Genomic DNA, 22537 nt, shown 5'->3' with positions numbered 1-22537 from the left:
TAGAAATAGTAGGTGGAACCATAATTAATAGTTCGGAAAAAATAAGGTGCAGTAAAAGTTAGGCAAATATAATTGTTTATATTAACCACTGGAGGACTTACTGGGGCCAGCAGGAGGACCCTCAGTAGAGGAGCCTTCCTCTGGTGGTTGTCCTGCTGACTCGGACCCCGTCTTCTTGCCCCTGGGTGGTGCTGATCATAAAATATATCATAAAGATAGAGACAAACATTAATGAGTGCTGTGAAACAAATAAATCATTTTAAAAAACGCTCAAAAAACATTTTAGGAAACAACAATTGCAATAAAATTTACCTATCTAATCAGATCGACTACTGACTTGCAGGATTCACGGACCGCCTACTTATTTATTAACACTAATCCAATGTTCCATTATCATTCTGATACCAGAATTCTAACGAAGCCTAAGAATCATCTGACCTAGAACACCTATTCCAGATGGGCCAATTGTTCAGTAAGTCGACATTTCCATTTTTTTATCCTTCAAAAATGCATAGATGAGATGGAGGACACATGCATACATTTGTGCATACACCAAATTGTTGGTTGGTTGCGTCTGATGTTGTTCTGCTACTGACTGACAATGCTAAGCCTACCACTCACTAATCAAACTACAAAAGATTCTATGGAGGACTGGGTAAGCAGCACTCAGTGACAGAGATGCGTCATGCAGACCGTAAAAAAATTATGAACAAATACTAACTCAACCTAATATCTATCCACCACTATTTCACAGGAGGACAATGGAAAGACTAGAGTCTCTCTAGCAATAGCATTACCTATCTTCAGTTCTCTAAAGTAAACTCTTACATTAATCAGCCCAAGCTAGCGCAAAGTTGCAAACAAGAAAGAGTAGTGCCGAGCACCTGTGTCCTACAATCACAGAAGATTTTGAAACGTAATTTACCTGCAATGTAAGCAGCAGTAATCTTGTTATTCACCAAAAAATTATACACAATATTTATACTACTATATATTTGCTACTCACCAACCCCCACAACCTCAACACCTAGCAGGTCCAACAGGTCCTACTCCCGGTCCAGGATGTCTGACCACCGGTGGGCCAGCTGGTTATGGGTGTGCTGGACCCCTGAGCAGCGAAACACTGCCTGGCACTCCTTTGCCCACCGATGGTGACGCTCCTGGGTAGGGTACCCGGAGCCTGGCCTGCCGCCTGCTGCCAAGGTCAAGGAGAGGTGACGCTAGATAAAAAAACAAGGGCGGCCACCTCCGCCTCGCCAAAAAGCTGCCAGGCCTGCACCCCTGCACCCTTACAGGGATCATTCTGCCGCAAGGCAGGCGGCTCTTGGGCGCTGGTGCCTTGCCCTTGGAGCCGGTAGTGCTGCATGGTTCTGGGGTGTGTAGGAGATGGAAAAGAAAAATTAGAAGGAAAAATAATGTTAGGGGGAAGAAGTAGGAGTTTAAAGAAAGAAGTAATATAAAACAGTTGAAAAGTATTAAAAAACACAGTAAAAGTAGAAATAAAATGCAAAATATAAACTTAGGGACAGAGAGAGATAGATGATAAATAAAAAAAGGTCAGAAAAACAGTGTAAAAAACTAAGGATTGCAAAGATTGAGGGAGGATAGAAAAGCAGGCCCAGAACCAATGCATATAGTGAAAAACAAGATGGCTATGTCCATCGCGACTGCGTGGGTAAAGTCGCGCGATATTTCCCTGCGAGCACGCAATAATCATTCAAACAAGTAAACCGCGTTCCCGAACATGACATGCGCATCGCGAACACAATATACGCGACCCGGAATATGAAATAAGGCATCGCGAGCGGGCGGGACAATTGAAAAACAAGATGGCAGCGCCCATAGGTGACCGCATGGGTAAATTCACGAGATACTGTCCCCCGAACACGCAAACAGCACCCTGAACACGCACAACGCGCTCCTGAACAAGAAAAATGCATCATGAACGGGAACGACAGGCACCTACGCACTCTCGCATAGCTACGCGTAGCTCCCATAGTGCAATAACATCTTCGCGTAGCTTTGCGTAGCGCGTCTATGCGAACTACGCCCAGGGTTAGTCTGTTGCCTCTTTCTGCACCTCATTTGCTTCTTTCTGCACCCCTGTTATCTGTTTCTGTACTTGTCTTCCCATTTCTGTACCTTTCCTGCCTGTTTTTTCAACACATTTGCCTCTTTCTGCACATTTTTGCATCTTTCTACATTTCTGTTGCTTCTTTCAGCAATTGTCTTGCCTCTTTGTGCACTTCTCTTGCCTGTTTCTGCACCTCTCTTGCCTCTTTTTGTACCTCTGCTGGCTCTTTCTGCACCTTACTTGCTACTTTCCACACTTCTCTTTCCTCTTTCTGCTCCCCTGTTGCTTTATTCTGCCCTTTCCATGCCTCTTTTTGCACCTGTCTTGCTTCTTTCTGCACCCCTGTTGTCTCTTTATGTACCTCTTTTGCCTCTTTCTGCACTTTTCTTGCCATTTTCTGTACCATTCTTTCCTATTTCTGCATGTCTGTTGCCTTTTTCTGCACCTCATTTGCTTCTTTCTGCACCCCTGTTGTCTCTTTCTGCACTCGTCTTCCCTCTTTCTATACCCTTCCTGCATGCTTTTGGATCTCACTTGCCTCTTTCTGCACTTTTCTTGCTTCTTTCTACACATCTGTTGTTGCTTTTATTAATTCCCTTGCCTCCTTGTGCACTTCTATTGCCAGTTTCTGCACCTCTCTTGCCTCTTTTTGCACTTCTGCTGTCTCTTTCTGCACCTCACTTGCTCCTTTCCACACTACTCTTGCCTTTTTCTGCACCCCTGTTGCTTCATTCTGCCCTTTCCATGCTTCTTTCTGCACCCCTGTTGTCTCTTTATGTACCTTTTTTGGCTCTTTCTGCACTTTTCTTGCCCTTTTCTGCAGTTCTCTTGCCTCTTTCCGCACCTAAGTTGCTTCTTTCTGCACTTCTCTTGCCCCTTTCTGCACCCTTGTTGTTTTATTATTCACTCTCCATGCTTCTTGCTGTACCCCTGTAGTTTCTTTATGTACCTCACTTGCCTCTTTCTGCACTTCACTTGCTTTTTTCTGCACCACTCTTGCCTTTTTCGGCACCTCTGTTGCTTCTTTCTGCACTTTCTTTGCCTCCTTCTGCACCTCTTAATTAGATGTAGTTTTAATCCCCCTGCCCTATTATGTACTAGGGCCGTACAGGGGGAGTCATGCCAACCACAGGGGTACCCAACCATAGTGTACCCTAGTGTATGTAGGGGTTTTCACTTTATTCTAAGTGTCTTTCAGCATAGCACGGGCTCTGTGCCTGGTTAGTCAGAGTCAGTAACCACCATTACCCATCAGCAAAAAGTTGGGGGCACAGGATGACTTTGCAACAAGGCCTCTTTCTGCTCCTCTGTTGGTTTATGTACCTCTTTTGCCTCTTTCTGCACTTGTCTTGCCTTTTTCTGCACATCTCTTGCTTCTTTCTGCACCTTTCTTCGTCTTTCTGGACTTCTGGTGCCGCTTTCTGCACTTCTGTTGCTTCTTTCTGTCGCCTGTCTTCCTCTTTCTGCACATGTCCTACCTCTGTAGGCATGGTTAGAAATTAGCATTTAAAAAGCCTTTGAAATTTACTGAAAAAACCACAGGTTTAAGGGACATTGTAGTTAGAAATTTGCATTTAAAAAACCTTTGAAATTCATTGAAAAAAACATTGGTTTCAGGGACGTTATAGTTAGAAATTAGCATTTAAAAAACCTTAGAAATTCACTCAAAAAACCACAGGTTTCAGGGACGTTATAGCTAGTTGGACATTTCACCCGTACAAAACCAGCGAAATTCAGCCGTTATAGTTAGTTCAGCTAACTATAACTTGCACCCCCGCAATGCTCCGTTGATGACGTCACATATTACATCATTCATGACATGGCCAGTGACATCACTGATAACATCTCAAATGGCATCACTGATGACATCATCCACGTGATAATCTGATGCACTTCCTCATACCCTAATTTAACCTTTGATACACCCAATCTAAAATACAGACTATCATTTTCGAAACCATAGACACACCAACACCAGTTAGTAAATATCCACTTCTACACACAGATCCACTCATTCACCCATACAGCCACTATACATGCAGTCAACCATCAATACAGCACTATCATATGCACTCACATTTATATACAGACACTCACACACTGCTAGTCATCCATAGAGTTATTCACACACCTAGTCAGTCATGCAAATAATTAATCACACTCCCATGTACTCACCTATACAGTTATACCCACACCAACTCATATAATCAAACATATACTTACACTCTTATACAATAACTAATACAGGCATACACTCATCCATACAGCCACTCTCACAATCACTCACTCTCACTTATAGTCATTTAAATACTCCAGCACTTAAATATACTGCCTTTCACATACGTAGTTAATCACACATGTATCACTGAGACATCCATTCACTCACCAACTCACCCATGCATGCACTTACCCACCCATCCAGCCCTTCACAGATGGACTCTTGAACCCAGACACCCAGTGAATTACCCACTGACACATCTATGCACAGTGTCACAGCACAGCACCCACCCACACAGACACTCAGGCACCCATACAGATACTCAGACAACCACTCAATAACCCATACAGACCCTCATTTAGCTACTCACCAATCCATGCAACCGCTTACACACCAACTGACAAATTAAATTGTGTGAATGTTTATATCAGTCACTAACCCATGCATTCAGTAAGATACATTTAATCACTCACTTATACAGTTAGTCACACACCTACTAAATCATCCATTCAGATACTTATACACCCACTCATTCTTTAATACACCTTGGCCTATATATATAAAACATATTTAAACTTTACAGAAACACACAGTCACTGGATGATGTTATCAGTGATGTCATTTGAGAGGACCCTGGGGACCACCACTTCACTGCTGCAATGTCCTAGGGTGCCCACCCCCGGGACATTGCTGTTTGCTATGACCTCCCGCCCTGTCATAGCAATCCCTGCTTTGCGTTTTGGAAGTTCTTGCTTCCAAAAAGCTAATAAGATTGCTTTTGGGCAAGGGGAGCTGCATCTTAGCAGCTCTCCTTGCCCAAAAGTAATGGCAGCTCCCGCGGGAGGTGAGGAACCGGCTGAGACCGTGGGGGCATTGGGGCTCCATCCACCATCCCCAACGGTAAGGCCAGGCCCCGGGGATGGCATCCCTGGGGCCATAAGTGGCCCGGGAGGGGGACCACTTGGCCTCCTCCCCCTTTTTTTATTATTTATAAAATAAATACATTTAAAAAATAAGGCTGGCCCCGGGGGGTGGGGTCCCCAGGGCCATAATTGGCCTGAGTAGGGGGCCACGCGGTCCCCTTGCAAAAAAATGAATATAAAAAAAGAAGGCTGGCTAGGCCTCAGGAGATGGGATCCCCAGGGCAAAAAGTGGCTCAGGGAAGGGGGGCCATGCAGCCCACCTCCCCAAACAAAAAACAAAAAACAAGGCTGCCAGGCCCGGGGGATGAGGTCCTGGAGCCAAAAGTGGCACAGGGAATGGGGGCCATGCAGCCCCCTTCCATTAAATAGGAAAACATGAAAAAATAAATCAGCAACTCGCCAGAGGCCCCATCCCTCCCTGCATGACTCTGCAGACGCACACCCCTGGATCGTTCTAAGTTGGGGAATTAAGTCCCCTTGAATACTGAAGGTCCCTGGGGGTCAACTAGCTCACCAGGTACCTCCAGTAAGTGCCACACAGCTGGATTGCAGAGAGATGGTCCGAGGCCACGCCCCTTTGTGCACCACTCTGAAAACACACCTCTAGGCGCACTGCTGGTGGGGAGATGACTTCAGGACCTCAGGACACAAGTGGACGTCTTCCCCCAAGCAGCAGTGCGCCATGAGTCGCATTTGCAGAGTCGTGTAAAAAGGAGGCGTGGCCTTTGAGCACACTCAGCAATCTAGCTGTGTGGGGCATACTGGAGGTAACACGAGGGCTAGTTGGCCCCCAGGGACCATCAGGAAGAAAGGGAACTTCATCCCTCAACCAAGAGTGTGCCGGGAGGTGTGTTTACAGAGTGGTGGAAGAAGGGGCATGGCCTATGTCCACCTCTCAGCAATCCCACTGTGTGGAGCTTACTGGAGGTAACAGCTAGGCTAGTTGTCCCCTAAAGTACCCCAGCAGCGAAGGGGACTTCAATCCCCATCCAAGAGCGTTCCAGGGAGCTCATTTGCAGAGTGATGGGCCAAGGGGATGTGGCCTGCTATGAGAACTTAGCAATCCTGCTGTGTGGGACTTACTGGAGGTAATAGGAGGGGTAGTTGACCCCAAGGATGTCATTGGGGGCCCACTACCCCTTTTGTTACCTCCAGTAAGTCCCCCTTTCTCTGCCACTCTACAAATGTGCCTCCTGGCAGACTACGGGATGGGGGATGAAGTCCAATTTACTCCTGAGGGACCTTGGGGGCGAAGAAGCCCTCCTGGTACCTCCTGCAAATACTACACAGTGCAATTCCTGAGCGGTGGTCAGAGGCCTAGCACCCTTTCTCCACAACTCTGCAAAGGCGACTACTAGTTAAAGAAGTGTTTGCAATGTAATAGTGTTGTAATTCAGCAGCGATTAGATTGAGCATTAGCAAGAGAAATCTTGTATTTAGAGATCCTCTTGTCCGTTTTGTGGAATCCATTTTGTATTTCCATTGACCATTTTGTTTGCCATGTGCTCACCTTGTGCTCTGTCCTACCTTTCTGTTAACTGCTCATGAATTCTGCTTAGAGACAGATTATATTTAGCTTCTGCCACTCCACGCATGCTCAGTTGAGCTTGCTGCTGTCCCTAGCATGTAACTGTCAGGATGTGTTTACTCCAATTAGCTAACTGTTAGCTCCTCCCACTGCTGACTGTGCATTTTCTGTATGTGACCTTGTATGTGCCTAAGAACAGCAGCTTGTACTTGTACCGCCTTCTTTTGAGCCCCTGTGTGGGTATAAAAGGACCCACCTCCTTCCAGTCAGTGTGCTACTTCATGCATTACCGAAGGGTGTTGTGTGAATGTAGTTCCACCTCATGAGGTTTAATAAATACCTTGTTTTCTAGTCCAGTTTCTGTGCCAACTTCTATTCTATGGTCTGAGGACTCTGTGCAGAGAAGGGAGAACCCCTAGCACTGGTAGGCCTGGCTGAGGCCCATTACTACAAATTGGCGCTCCAACGCGGGGCTCATCGGCGACTCGGATGCCCGTAGGACTGGACGAAACGAAGGATTGGAATCTCGCTTTGGATGTGATCACTGCCGGAGGAGACCCGAGTCTTGGCATCCATGGCGTTTTTCCTTTCTTTCTGATCTGACCATCCAGGTGGTGCCGGTCCTCGACAGAGATCTCTTCTGTTGATTCGCCATGCAGTGACCACTTGGTCGATTTGAGAACTTGGCAGTTGGAATCTGGACCCAAAGGATTGGTAAGAGTTGTTTGATGCAACACTTGCTGTTGGGTTATGTTAATGCCTTGGAGTGGTAAGGTAGTTTAGTAACGCTTACTGTTGCTTAGTATCTAAGTATGTGTTGCCCAACTTTTGATGATTGATGTCTTAGTACATAAATTGCATTGCAATTCATATAGGCAGGTAATTAGGAGATTTTTCTCTACTTTGATTAGTTAAACGGCGCAACGTACGAAGAGTACTTTAAGTGCTACTTTGTTTATAATACTGCATATTTTGCACTATTTTTGTCATGCCTGTTTTTAGCGCACTCCGAAGGATGTGTTGCTTTTGTAGTGGTACCAGTTTGAAACTCGATGAAGCACAACCGGCCCCCCCAGAGGGGACACCTAATAGGGACATGTATATTAAGTATGGTATTTCTTCTATAATCTACAGCACGTTATGGAATAAATATACTAGGAAGGATCCTGAGTTGCGTTGGCCTCTGCATGGGTCATTTGATTTACGGAAGATTCAGTATGTGGAGCAACGGATGTTTAAGCAAAAGGCTAGGCAAGATATGTTTGATTGTGTGCGAATGTGGGAAAAAGAAGTGTGTGAGCGAATGAAGCATGAGCAAGCCTTGATTGAAAAAGAACAACGCAAGACTGTTTATGCGAATGCGTTAGAGTTAAAAAGTAAGGAAACTAAAGAATTAAAAGAAAGAGAGGAAAGGGAGCGCCATTTGCAGGTAAATCGCCAATACGCTGTTAGGCAACCCCTTTATCCTATTCTTATTAAACCCCAAGATGATTCTCTCTTATTAGATCGTTCTCCGCCTCCGTATATTTTTTCATCTGCTCCTTATGAGTTAGATGAGGATTCTCCTACAGATCAGGATAAAGCACGAGTAACCCGTTCTATGTTGACCACTGCGCGCTCTGCTGAGCTTAGATCTGCTGCTCCCAAAGCTGCCCTTAATGCTGCTTCTGCCTCTGACCTTTTAGATCACATGACGAATTGGTCGGAAAAGGAGCAAATATACTTTACAGAGGTATTTGCCGCAGAAGTTGTTGGATGGTTTAGGAGATATTCTAAGGAATTTGAGCCTGTTGATATAGCAGATGATTGTAAGAAAATGCGTGATGGTCTTTTTCTCTTTTCTCAGGTGGCTGACTCAATCAGGCGTATAGTTAAAATACGTGCTGAGGCAGCTGGTCTGCGAGAGAAGCAAAAGGCAGCAGACGCAGCTGCACAAACATCTCAAACTGCCGTGACACAAGCTCCTATCTTCGGATCAGATAAGACTATGATAGTTCATGCGAAACCCATGCGGGAAGCCGCACCTTTGTATGTTCCTCCTAGAGGCACGGGAAAAGATGACGATAAAAGTTCTGATGATTCGAAGGGTTATTTTATTTATAATTGGGTTTACACTCCTTGGAACAGAGCGGATGTTATGGCCCTTAAAAATGCATTGCCTGATCCGCGCAAAAATCCAGCAGCTTTTTATGAAGAAGTTGAGCATGCCATTAGCTCTTGTACTATGACTTTGCCAGATATTGATTTGTTTTTCTGATTGATATTACCCCCTGATATGTGGATAACTGTGCGTAAAGTTGATGATCGTGCAACTTTTGGGGGGTTATTGACAGAGTTAGAACAAATGGATGTAGAACGGGAGCCTGCACAGAAACGGTGTAAATTAATATTAGATCTCCCTGCTGCTATATTCGTTAAATTAAAGATGATTATTCTCCCTAAAAAGATAGATTGGACCATGTTAGAGTTGTGCAAGCAAAAGGCAGATGAGTCAGTGTCAGATCTCTCTACGCGCTTTGAGGAAACATTCCACGATTTTAGTGGCCGGTCATTAACGGATGACATGGGCAGACATCTGTTCGTAGATAAATATGTCACCAACTTGTTGCCAGGAATAGCTAGTCGCCTAAAGGCCAGTGAGAGCTCATGGACAACTTCTTCTCCGCTTTCTCTTTTGACTATGGCTCAATACTACGAACGTCAGGAGCTAGAAGCACAGGGTAATGAGGATAAAAAGACGAAAGAGTTAAAAACAAAGGTTATGTTGGCTCAGGCCTATGGTCTGCCTTTTAGAGGAAATGACAGAGGTAATGCCAGAGGTAGACGTGGATCTTATAGTTCGTCTTTTGATCGTTCGAATTTGTCTATTGACCAGTGTGCGTAATGCAGGCAGTTTGGACATTGGATTTCTGATTGTCCGGTGCTGCATGCTCAGCGGTGTCCACGTGGTCGGGGACAAACAAGAAATCGCTCAGGAAATTCAGGGCCTGGAGGAAGCACAAATGATCGTGCTAGGTTTGATTCTAATACACGTGGGCAGGTTGGGGTTAACACGTTCGACAGGTGGATCCAATATCAAATGTCCGACCATGTGCCGTCTGATTTCCAGGATTCTGCTTATGCATAGGATTACCTAGGATGGGGTAAGGAATCAGTTGAAGTTCCAGTAGATCAAAAGGGTCCCTATGTTACAGCACATGTTTTGGGTTCTACTGATCAGTTTCTGGTTGATACAGGAGCTACTCGTAGCGCCTTATCTAACCACTTGGTTCCAAGGGCTCCCCTGTCTGGCTTAACCATTACATCAATAGGTTTCGATGGAACACCTTCCCTTAGCCCACTGCCACAACCACTCGCATTTCATTTTGAGAAGTTTACTGCTCCATGTCAGTTTTTGCTCTCTCCAGACACACCAGATAATATCGTGGGTCTCGATAGACTCAAATATTTCAGGGCTACAATACGATGTTCTCCGGAAGGGGTATGGATTATTTTGAATGACAACTACCCCGTGATTGAGAGATCCTTTATTGTTAAAGAGGACATTGCATAAGCTTCACTCCCTAGTACTTTGTGGGCTATTTCAGACACCGATGTAGGGCAAATGGTTATTCCGCCAGTACACATTAGCGTCAAGGAGGGCGCTTCATTGCCAAGACTGCCCCAGTATAAAATTTCACGAGAAGGAGAAGAAGCACTCACACGCATTGTACATGATCTGATTGAAGTGGGGGTTGTGGAAGAAGTTCCTTACAATGTTTGCAATAGTCCGATTCTTCCTATTTTGAAAAAAGATACTGACAGTAGGATTTACAGATTTATGACGGCATTCCTCGAAGAAACCAACTCGCTCGACCCATCCAAGTCCGGATTCCGAACCAACCACAGCACCGAGACCGCCCTCATCGCAGCCACCGATGACATCAGGACCCTGATGGACAACGGAGAGACAGCCGCCCTCATCCTCCTTGACCTCTCGGCAGCCTTTGACACCGTCTGCCACAGCACCCTAATAACCCGTCTCTACAACACTGGGATCCAAGGAAAGGCCCTGGACTGGATCACATCATTCCTCTCCGACATAGCCCAGAGAGTCCCCCTCCCGCCCTTCCGCTCCGAGGCCACCAAGATCATCTGCGGCGTACCCCAGGGCTCCTCACTCAGCCCTACCCTCTTCAACATCTACATGAGCCCCCTCGCCGCCATCGCACGCAAACACAACATCAACATCATCTCCTACGCCGACGACACCCAACTGATACTCTCCCTCACCACAGCCCCCCTCACCGCCAAAGCCAACTTCCAGGATGGAATGAAAGATGTCACAGAATGGATGAAGCTCAGCCGTCTGAAGCTCAGCTCGGACAAGACAGAGGTCCTCATCCTCGGACAATCCCCGTCCGCCTGGGACGACTCCTGGTGGCCCACGACGCTGGGCACCACACCGATACCCACGGACCACGCACGCAACCTGGGATTCATTCTGGACTCCTCCCTCACGATGACAAACATGTCAGCGCAGTCTCGTCCTCATGCTTCAACACCCTGCGGATGCTCCGAAAGATCTTCCGGTGGATCCCCACCGAAACCAGGAAGACAGTCACCCAAGCCCTCGTCACCAGCCGACGGGACTACGGAAACGCCCTGTACGCAGGAACCACAGCCAAACTTCAGAAACGCCTGCAACGCATACAGAACGCCTCCACAAGACTCATCCTCGACATCCCTTGCCACAGCCACATATCTACCCACCTGAGAAACCTGCACTGGCTCCCCGTCATCAAGAGGATCACGTTCAGGCTGCTCACCCACGCACACAAAGCACTCCACAACATGGGCCCTGAATACCTCAACAACCGCCTCTCGTTCTACAGTCCCACCCGCCAGCTCCGCTCCACCAGCCTCGCCCTCGCCACCGACCCTGGATTCGCAGAACCACCACTGGAGGAAGATTGTTCTCCTACCTGGCAGCCAAGACATGGAACTCCCTCCCCGCACACCTACGTCTGACCCAGGACCATCTCACCTTCAGGAAACACCTCAAGACCTGGCTATTCGAGCAGTAGCGGCACCCCCCTCCCTTCAGCACCTTGAGACCCTGACGGGTGAGTAGTGCACTTTACAAATTGACTGACTGATTGTTTGATCATTGATTTGAGAGAAGTCAACAAGATTGTAGTACCGCAGTACCCTGTGGTTTCTGACATAATGACACTGCTTACTTTGGTTCCTCCGACAGCAATTACATTCTCTGTTATAGACTTGAAGAACGCTTTCTTTTCGATCCCTATCCATCCTGAAAGTCGATATTTGTTCGGATTCACTTTGAATAATAGATCGTATAGACTTTGTAGAGTTCCTCAAGGCTATACTGAGAGTCCTAGTATTTACAGTCAAGCATTGAAGAGACAGCTTGATTCCTTTGTTTTGCCTGGAGGAGTGGCTCTCATAGAATATGTCAATGACATCTTGTTGCCAGCTGATATGCCTGAGCAGTGTGAAAAATGTACTTTGTCTTTACTTTCTTTCCTTGCTACACACAACCATAAAGTATCACGGATGAAATTGCAATTTTGTAGACCGAAGGTGACCTATTTGGGACACCTTCTATCTAAGGAGGGCCGTGCACTGACATCAGATCGCATTCAAGCAATTTTAGACACATCAGTACCTTTCTCACAGAAAGATGTTCGTGCATTTATTGGTTAGACTTCATTTTGTAGGCAGTGGATATTAGGCTTTTCACACATTGTTAACCCCCTGCTAGCGCTTTTAACTAAAAACACTCCATTCCCTCTTCCAATGGACAGAAGAATGCCAAAATGCTTTTCGTCAGTTAAGACAAGCTCTTTGCTCTGCACCAGTGTTAGGCACACCAGATTACACGAAGGCTTTTACACTTTATGTACACGAGAAAGATGGGTGTGCTTTGTCAGTGTTAGTACAGACACACGGTGATAAGCAGCGCCCCTGTGCATACTTCTCAGCGGTTCTCGATCCTGTTGCTCGAGCACTGCCTGGGTGCTTTCGTTCAGTTGTAGCGACAGCTGTGTCCATACGTCAGAGTGAAGGGATAGTTCTGTGGCACAAATTGTTAGAGCTAGTACCTCATGCAGTAGATGCCCTTTTAAATCAGACTAAAACGCAGCACCTAACAAGCGCTTGCCTGATAGGATATGAATTGACACTGTTAGCACCCCATATTACCCCGAAGAGATGCGCCACACTAAACCCAGCCACTTTGTTGCCATACCCTGCGACTCAGTCTCAATCAAAGGAGCCTCATGATTGTATATTCCTTACTGAGGAACAGACAAAGGGTCGCATCGACTTGCAAGATACGCCCCTTTCTGATGTAGATGGGGAACTGTGGGTTGATGGGTCTTGTTTGAAGTTACTAGATCGCACGACCTCAGTGCGTACGCAATTACCACACTTGAGACAGAAGTAGAAACAGCTCGCATACCACAGAAGTCGGCTCAAGCATCTGAACTAATAGCTTTGACACGAGCGTGTGAACTTAGCACTGACTTTTTTTTTATTTTTTTTAACTAAATTACTTACACAAGTTTGGGAGCATCCTGAAATTGCCAGCACAGCTAAAAGAGTGGTACAGTCCTGTTTGATCTGTTAGCAGTATAATCCTGGTAAAGGGACACAAACTCCTACAGGAGGGTTTGCTACACCGACTGCACCTTTTGAAGTTTTGCAGATGGATTACATCCAACTTGAACGCTGTAACAACCTAAAGTATGTCCTATTGGTGGTATGTGCCTTCAGTAAATGGATAGAGACATACCCTATGAAGGATAATACAGTGCTCACTACAGCCAAGGTGCTTTTAAAGGAGTTTTTCCCTAGATTTGGTGTTTGTAAACTTTTGTGAAGTAACAATGGACCTCATTTCATTGGGCAAGTTGTTGAGCATGTCCTGAAAGGATTAGGGATCAAACAGAAGTGCCATGCAGTCTTCCACCCACAATCAGCAGGATTAGTGGAGAGGTACAATACTACTTTAAAACTGAAGTTGTGAAAAATACTGGCTTCCACGTCTTTGAAGTGGCCATCGTTGTCCATAAGATTGAGACCAATTAATATTTGGGGAGTTCCGAAGCCACGCCCGATACATGATGTACCTTGTGTTCTGATGAATGATTATTTGGCACAGTTAACCAACAGTTTGATCACTATTCATCAACAGGTTCGAGAAGCTCTTCCTGACAGATCCGAAGGTGAGGCCCATGATCTCTAACCTGGCGACCACGTGATGGTCAAGGTCTTTGACAGATCCAACAACTTGGAGCCGAGGTGGCGAGGACCCGAGCAAGTGCTTCTGGCCACGAGGACATCAGTTTGAGTGACGAACCAGAAGAACTGGGTCCACAGCACACACTGCAAACGTGTAACGCCTACCTTGGTGAAACCTGCTGTGCTGACTGATCATCGAGAGATCCTGGACTTGGAGAAAAACCAAGCCATCTCACCTGACGAATCTGAGGCAGTCTTCCTGAACCACACGATTCCTGGAGCATCGCGATACCACTTGAGACCAAGGAAAGAATCTGCAGTTTTGAAAAAGACTGGTTGAGCTACCGCCCTGGGTTAGTGAAACGGAATGCCGATATGACAGGGGGGGGTGGGAGGGGGATCAGCCCTGCGTAGTGTAGTGACACCCGTCTTGATCTTCGGTGAAGAAATCAGCGTCTGCCCAAGGGATAGGAGCTCCAACGATTGATTCATCGAGTTTATAGAAAAATCAAATTATCACTGTTGCTAAAATGACCAACAAGAGAATCATTTGTGATGTATGGTTTGTTGTTGCTATGGTGGTTTTGGCAGCAATTACGCGGTACATTGAGAAGGTTGCCCCTGCTCGACAGCTTTTCGTTGCCACTACTCCAGTACCAGTGGAACACAACTACTTCACGCTTCCCTACCATGAGCATAAGCATCGACAATCCTACTTAAATAATACCTTTATCCAGATGTTGCACCATACTCACAATGCCACAAATACTACCAACTGTTGGGTGTGTGGGATGATACCTGCACATCAAAAGAAAGGAGGAACACCTTTTATTCCTCTGCCGTTTTCCCATAATGGTTCATGTCAAGCTTGGTATGCGCTTTTGTTTGCATCTGGAAGACGTACAGTAGGCGGGCTTCTTTTTTGCCTTAATAAAGTATGCTACCAAGATAACGATGGTTATCCTCAGGCCAAAGGGACCAAATGGGAGTGGGAAGAGTATCAACCATACAATATTTCAATACCATATGTTTTCACAAATATAAGAACTTTTGCAAACAATGAACAAGTTGTGATTTCTGTTACTAGAGCTAAAGCAGATTTGTGTATTAGTAGTGTTGAAAGAATTTTAGTAGGAAGGAGTGAATGTACTGTAGTTCTAACTATTGCAGGTGCCAACATCAGCACTTTTATAGCCTCACATAATACTTACTTTGTATGCGGTAATAAGGGATATTATCAACTCCCCATTGGATGGTCTGGGGTATGTTATGTATCATTCTTATTACCCCCTGTATTCTTGGCCCCTCCATCGTATCACAAGGACTTGAAACTATATAATGATATCTCCAAGAACAGATACAAAGGAACAATAAGTGCTGATGAAGTAGACCAAACTGGCACTACTCTGCAACAATATGTCGATTTTAATTTAGGTTTGTTCTTTTTTGTGGGTGCTGCATTAAACAGTAGGAAAATAAGACGATTGACTAGAGTTGTGGAAGCTGTCACCAATCAGACAGCCATGGCACTTGGGAACATTGCAGAAGAACTGCAAATTGCAAGGATTGTAGCACTCCAAAATAGGATGGTGCTAGACGTGATTTTAGCTGATCGAGGTGGCGCATGTCGCATCATTGGTAGCACTTGTTGTGTGTTCATACCAGATCACTCACCCTCAGTATACGACGCAATATCAAAACTGCATAAGATTGCTGCAGAAATTCACACAGAGACTGGTACATGGACATTTTCAAACTGGATATGGACACTCTTTGCTACTTAGGGCTGGAAGCTACTGACTATTCTATGTATACTACTGTTGATACTATTTACATGCTGTACTTGTATACAATGTTGTCCTATCCTTTGCTTTGCTCCATGTGCATCACTGCTTGTATACCTGTTGAAAGAAATGTAGCAGATATAAAAACACAGAAAATATTGGATAAGGAAATTACTGAGATGATGAACATCAATGTACAGGATGCATATCTAGATTTCCCCAGATAAACGAATGTCTTCAGCTAATGCTGGAATGATCATCTGTTGTAATTAAGCAGCGATTAGATTAAGCATTAGCAGAAGACATCTTGTATTTAGAGATTATCTTGTCCGTTTGGTAGAATAAATTTTGAATTTCCATCGGCTATTTTGTTTGCCATGTGCTCGCCTTGTGCTCTGTCCTACCTTTCTGTTAACTGCTCATGAATTCTGCTTAGAGACAGATTATATTTAGCTCTGCCACTCCTCGCATGCCCAGTTGAGCTTGCAGCTTCCCCTGGCATGTAACTGTCAGGATGTGTTTACTCCAACTAGCTAACTGTTAGCTCCTCCCACTTGTCGACTGTGCATTTTCTGTATGACCTTGTATGTGCCTAAGAACAGCATCTTGTACTTGTACCGCCATCTTGTGAGCCCCTTTGTGGGTATAAAAGGACCCAGCTCCTTCCAGTCAGTGTGCTACTTCATGCATTAACGGGCGCAAACTTGCCCTAGATGATGGGAAAATCCAGGCTATTGGCCAACTTGTGGATGTTTCTCTAACCAAAATGGATACCCTTCTTTTAGAATGCTCTGATCCTTCTACAGTTACGGTATTGTTCCAGGAGACTATAGGTTCAGTGGGTAACTTACTCTTACCAGATTCGCATGGGGGTAGGGCTAAAGGGCGCCCAAGGCCAAAAGTGAAGCAGGGTTGGTATACACCTAAGTGTAGGCAGATGAAATCTACCTTGATTGAGGCCGTGAGGACCAAGTCACAAACCTTGATTCAGCAAGCAAGGAAAAATTACAATTGGGTGGTTAATAAAGCCAAAAAAGAATGGGAGGATGCTTATTGGCACACACTTAGAGAGGCTTCGGAAGGGCGGGATGCTGGTCGCTTTTGGAGCATTATTAGGGCGAGGAATAGGCCCGACAGTGACCTCATCACCTGCAATATAACTGGCCAGACTTGGTTTGACCATTTTTCTAGCCTTTACTCATACCAATCAGGAACCTCTTCTACTTTAGCCCCACTCAGCCCACTGGGAAAACCTCAAGATAACACTCTATCTCAATTCACAGCTAAGGAAGTGGAGTACGCAATTAGCTGTATTGTACCCCAAAAAGCAGCTTGTCCGGACGGCATTCTTGGGGACCTCCTTAGATCTAACGTTACGCAATGGGGGAAGCTTATTCATACACTCCTCATTGCAATTGATAAAGGTGCGGCCATCCCAGAATCTTGAAAGGGGGCGGAGGTCGTCCCCATCTTCAAAAAGGGCCAGAGGGAGGACCCAGCTAATTACCTCCCTATCAGCTTATTAGATTCGACCCAGAACACTGTGGGAAAGGTACTACTTGAGAGAATCCACCAATGGACTAATGATAATGAGATTCTCTCAGATTACCAAGCGGGTTCCAGGGAGGGTACTGGTACTATAGAGCAGGCCTTTAGGCTTTTGCTGCGCTACTGGAAAGTGGTCGTTATAGGCAAAGGCAGTCTTTATCTCGCATTCATCGACTTAAAGACTGCCTTTGACCTTGTACCCAGAGGGCAGCTATGGAGAGTGTTGGCAGACATGGGGATCCCATCTAATATTCTGTCCATTCTAGTGAGACTACATGAGGGTACCTTCGCGCAAGTGAGGTGGGGTCGTGAGGGGCAGAAAACAAACAAGATACCGGTGGGTAGAGGGGTCCGCGCGGGATGCGTTCTTGCTCCAACCCTTTTTTCACTGTATGTGAATGGGGTTGTCGAGCATTTACTCAAAATACCATCAGATGCTCCATCCCTGGCGGGGGAGCGAATCCCCACCCTCTTATTCGCCGATGATACGCTCCTAATATCAAAGACCCCGGTAGGCCTCCAAAGCCTCCTAGATAACTTTCAGGCCTTTTGCGACCAACGTGGTCTAGTCATAAATACAGACAAAACCAAGTTTTTAGTATTAAATCCTCCGAAAAAACATGGTCGGCTCCCCGTTCTTAATAATGTTTCTTTGGAGAGGGTCACTGTATTTGATTATCTAGGTATCCGTATCTCGGACACCATGCAGTGGACCCCTCATCTCCACAAAATGCTGCTTAGCCATAAAAGGGTAGTTGGGGCTCTCTATAAGGAACAGCGCTCTGCTACGACCCGTCCCATTGCACCCGTCATTGACATCTATAAGGCTAAGGGTGTTAGTTCTGCCCTGTACGGCGCAGACCTTTGGGGCTCTTCCAATACAGATTTGTTGACAAGGTCTGAGAATACATTTTTGCGGGGTATCATGTCACTTCCACAGAGTACTCCAGTGATACCTCTCTTGCTTGACCTAGGTTGTAAACCCATTAACGATTTGGCAAAACTCCGACCTTTGCTATTATGGGCTAGACTGTGGCGAGCGCCTGAACTCGCTAAGTTTGCTAAGGGATTAGCGGAGGTGATGGCAATGGTGGGCTGGCAAAAAATTAAATGGCTTAAGGACGCTAAACATCTTCTCTGTAAGCTAGGTGTTGGCGAAGCCTGGGATAGCCGGTCCTCCCCACCGAAAGCCACCCTAAAGAGCCTGTATTGGAACTGGGTCACCAACAGAGTTAGTACAGACCCATCTCTTGGGAGGTTAACAAAAGAGTTCCTTGAGCACAAGGAGTTTCCATTACGGGAACTCTATTTAGACCTGGTCTGGAAACCATATGATAGGGCTCTATATTTTCGGTTTAGGGTTGGGTCTCTTCCAGTTTGCGCCCTAACTGCCCACTGGAAGCCCCCTTCCCAGACCGTCTCTTTCTGCCCCTTTTGCCTAACAAGTGAAGAGTCTGTACCCCACATTCTGTTTGTCTGCCCGGCCTATGCCCGACCAAGGCAAGTATGGCTCAAACCCATATGTCGGACTATGGGAACCAGGCATTCTAGCGCGACATTTCGTATTTTAACATTGGACACTCGGCCGTTGTATGTCTGTGGTGTCTCGAAATTCTTATCTTGGACATGGTCCATTAGAACCAAAAGGCTAGCATTAAATGTTTCATTGTTTTTTAAATTAGGGATTACCCTTGTTTTTAACTGTTTTATCTTCTTCTACTTTTTGATATTTATGTATTTTAAGCTGGAACTTTGTAAGACTTTGTAAACAATGTTAAATCTAATAATCAATTTTATATCTTTTGTCTGTATACTGTAATGCTTTTATGATTTGATTTATTGAAATAAAGCCTTTTGACTGACTGGCATTAACGAAGGGTGTTGTGTGAATGTAGTTCCACCTCATGAGGTTTAATAAATACTTTGTTTTCTAGTCCAGTTTCTGTGCCAACTTCTATTCTATGGTTTGAGGACTCTGGGCAGAGAAGGGAGAACCCCTAGCACTTGTAGACCTGGCTCAAGCCCACTACTACAATAGGTTTCACATTTGTGAGAGATGGAGCTATTGGTGTTGTAAATGTAAACGGTTTTTATTAATGTTTTTTGGAGTGGAGTGGATGTACATTGTGTGTATTGGAATTATGTGGTATGTTGTGCAGTAAAATTATGTGGATAGAAAGTATGTGATATTTAGTGTATAGGAATTATGTAGAGTGGGATTATGTGTTATGGAGAGTAATTATGTGATATGGTAGTCTGTGTTGTGGAGTAGTAGCCTCAGGTTTAGTCTTCATCGTTTCCATAGAAGCTCAACTATGAACTCAGTGAGACAAAAAAAGAAGGAATCACTGAGCAACACTGGTGGACCTAGTCAGAAGTATGAGCAGGGCCACAGGAATTATGCGACTGTTTGGCTGCACCGACTTTCGCACAAATATGCATTTTCCACATCAGCCACATAATTCATCATCTCCTCCCTAATCTGCAGATTTGAACAAAAAGGCCTTTTTTCTTTTTTTTTCCTTTTTTTTCCCTCATTCTGCAATAGAGTGTATTTGGAGTTATCGGGGGCCCACATCTCTACTTTCCAGTCCATCACAACATCTGGAGTCGGGGAAACTCGCTATGTTTCTTTTTCAAAGACAGGTCGTCTTACGTCCATGACACTCTCAATACTTTTTCTGCAAAGTAGGGGAGCTGGCCACCCTGACCACTCACACAAGCATCATGCCTGTAGAAGCATTGCCATTGCATAATCATTGGAAATGAATAGGGCTTAGCATGTCAGTGTTATAAGTCTCCCAATTAGTTAACAAATTGTGAATCTTCCCAAATCTCCCAATAGTTGTATTTCCTGCTAGGTTTCCCTTTCCTATCCCACTTATTTACTCTGTTCACGGAGGCCACCCATTCTAAATGTGTGGGGGGGACTGTTCTTATCCACTTAATACAAATTTCCCTTCGTGCCAGCAGGATCAACATAAACAGCAAATTCTCTTCTTTTCTTGTTAAGGCTGTTACCCCATCTTGATGACTGACCCCAAAAATAACAAGATCCATACTTACTATGAGTGGTCTTCTCAGTACTGCTTCTAAGATTTTACTCACTTCCTCCCAGAAGCCGTCAAGCTGGGGACACTGCCAGAACATGTGCACATCTTCAGCCCTTGGTAAACCACATTTGGGACAGGATTTCGTATTAGTGCCACTGAATTTGGAAAGACGCTTCGGCGTCCAGTAGGCTCTGTGGGAGGTAAAGAGGTGATTTCTCCTTAGGGTAGCAGATTTCACAATGGACCAACATTTGCTCATGGATAATTGCCACAGGTTTTGGAGGTCCAGCGATGGAAGATCCTTCCCCCAGGTATTTTCCGGGATCAGCAGGCCCTCCTCCCTGGCTTCGATCATTGCCCAGTACCATAGTGTAATTTCTTTTCTCTTTAGGGAAGTTGTTATCATCGATGCCTCTAGGGCGTTATTTCCGCTGCACTTCTCATTCAGCGTACTTGCCCAACCAGAGAGTTGATAGTACTTGAATTTCGAAAGGGTTGCATTTGTACTTGCACAAAGAGTCTCCCAGTCTGTTAGAGTATTCTTAGCTACTAATTGGCCCCAGACCTGAAAATCTGATGTTTTAAGCAGTTTTGCCAAACTATCTTTAAGACACTCCGGAGTTCCTGGGGAGTCCCATATAGGCGCGAACTCACTATAATACGGGATATTGAGGGTACTCCTGATCTGATACCATAGTCTGGCTGCTGATTTTAACATCTTCAGTTTTATTTTTTTGAAGTACTTTGGGTGACCAAATTTGTACAGGAAGTAACCAATATTAATGGTCATTGCTTTGCGGTGTTCCGGATACAGATCTTGATTGCCTAGTAGAACCCTGATATACTTAAATTGGAAGGCTCTGTAATATTCTACTAGGTCAGGGCTAGCAATTCCTCCTTCTGATTTTTTTCTCCGACGTTTTCCCCATGCAATACGAGAACTTTTAGAAGCCCAGATGAAGCTTGTTAATTTACCTTGTATTTTCTTCAGAGTGTCTCTCTTAAATTCTAGAGGGATTGCACTAAATAAAAATGTAAATTTCGGGAGAATAGTCATTTTAATCAAATTAGATCTGCCCAAAAAGGTTAGAGGGAGGCCTCCCCATGCCTTCAACAACTTTCTTACTTCTGCTAGTATCCTGTCCAGATTTATCTTGGTTATTTTATCTAGGCTTTTAGTCAACTCTATCCCTAGATATCTAATTTTCTCCCTGGTATAAGTGCGATTTACTTGGGAGTTCCAGCTCATAATCTCTGTTTTTTATTGATTGGTTTGATAGCCGGATATCCTACCAAAGTCATTTAGAGTGTCCTCAATAGCTTTAATGGATCCTACGTAATTATCCGTGAAAATCATCAGGTCGTCTGCATAGAAAGCTATTTTCTTTTCCCATCCGTTATATTTGAACGGGGTTATTTCCGTAGTAGCTTTAAGCCTATGCGCCAATGGCTCAATGTATAGATTAAACAGTAGTGGCGAGAGGGGGCATCCCTGTCTAGTCCCTCTATTTATATCTATACTCTCTGTTAAACTCACATTTATTAGGATCTTAGCTTTTGGAGATCGGTACAATTCTTTAACAGCTTCCTGCAAATTTTCACCTAGTTTATACTTTTCTAGCGTTGCGTTTAGAAACAGCCAGTTCACTCTATCAAACGCTTTAGCCGCGTCCAGCGTTATTAACGCCTTGTTTCTTGCTCAAACGGCTCAAACATTACCAAAAATGCAGCAACAAGTGTTACAGCTTGGTGGTAGGCCCTTTGAAAACCTAGAATGGTCACCTGTTACTTATTGCTAAATGTGGGTGTTAAATTGGTACTAATGGTGTGCAAGCCACTCTTGCTTACTTCTGCGCCTCTCTCTGCGCCTCTCTTGCCTCTTTCTGTATTTCTGTTGCTTCTTTCTGTACATTTCTTTCTTTTTCTGTACTTCTCTTGCCTCTTTCTGCATGTCTATTCTCTCTTCTGCACCTCACTTGCTTCTTTCTGTACCCCAATTGCCTCTTTCTGCACCCTTCTTCCCTCTTTCTGCACCTCTCTTGCCTTTTTCTGCACCCCTCCTATGTCTTTCTGTACCTTTTCTTCTTTTTCTGTACCTCTGTTCCCTTTTTCTGCACCTCTTTTGTTTCTTTCTGCACCTGTCTTGCTACTTTCTATACCC

The sequence above is a fragment of the Lissotriton helveticus genome, chromosome 8 (genome assembly GCF_964261635.1).
Source record: "Lissotriton helveticus chromosome 8, aLisHel1.1, whole genome shotgun sequence".
Classification (NCBI taxonomy): Eukaryota; Metazoa; Chordata; class Amphibia; order Caudata; family Salamandridae; genus Lissotriton; species Lissotriton helveticus.
This window is presented reverse-complemented; position numbering follows the sequence as displayed.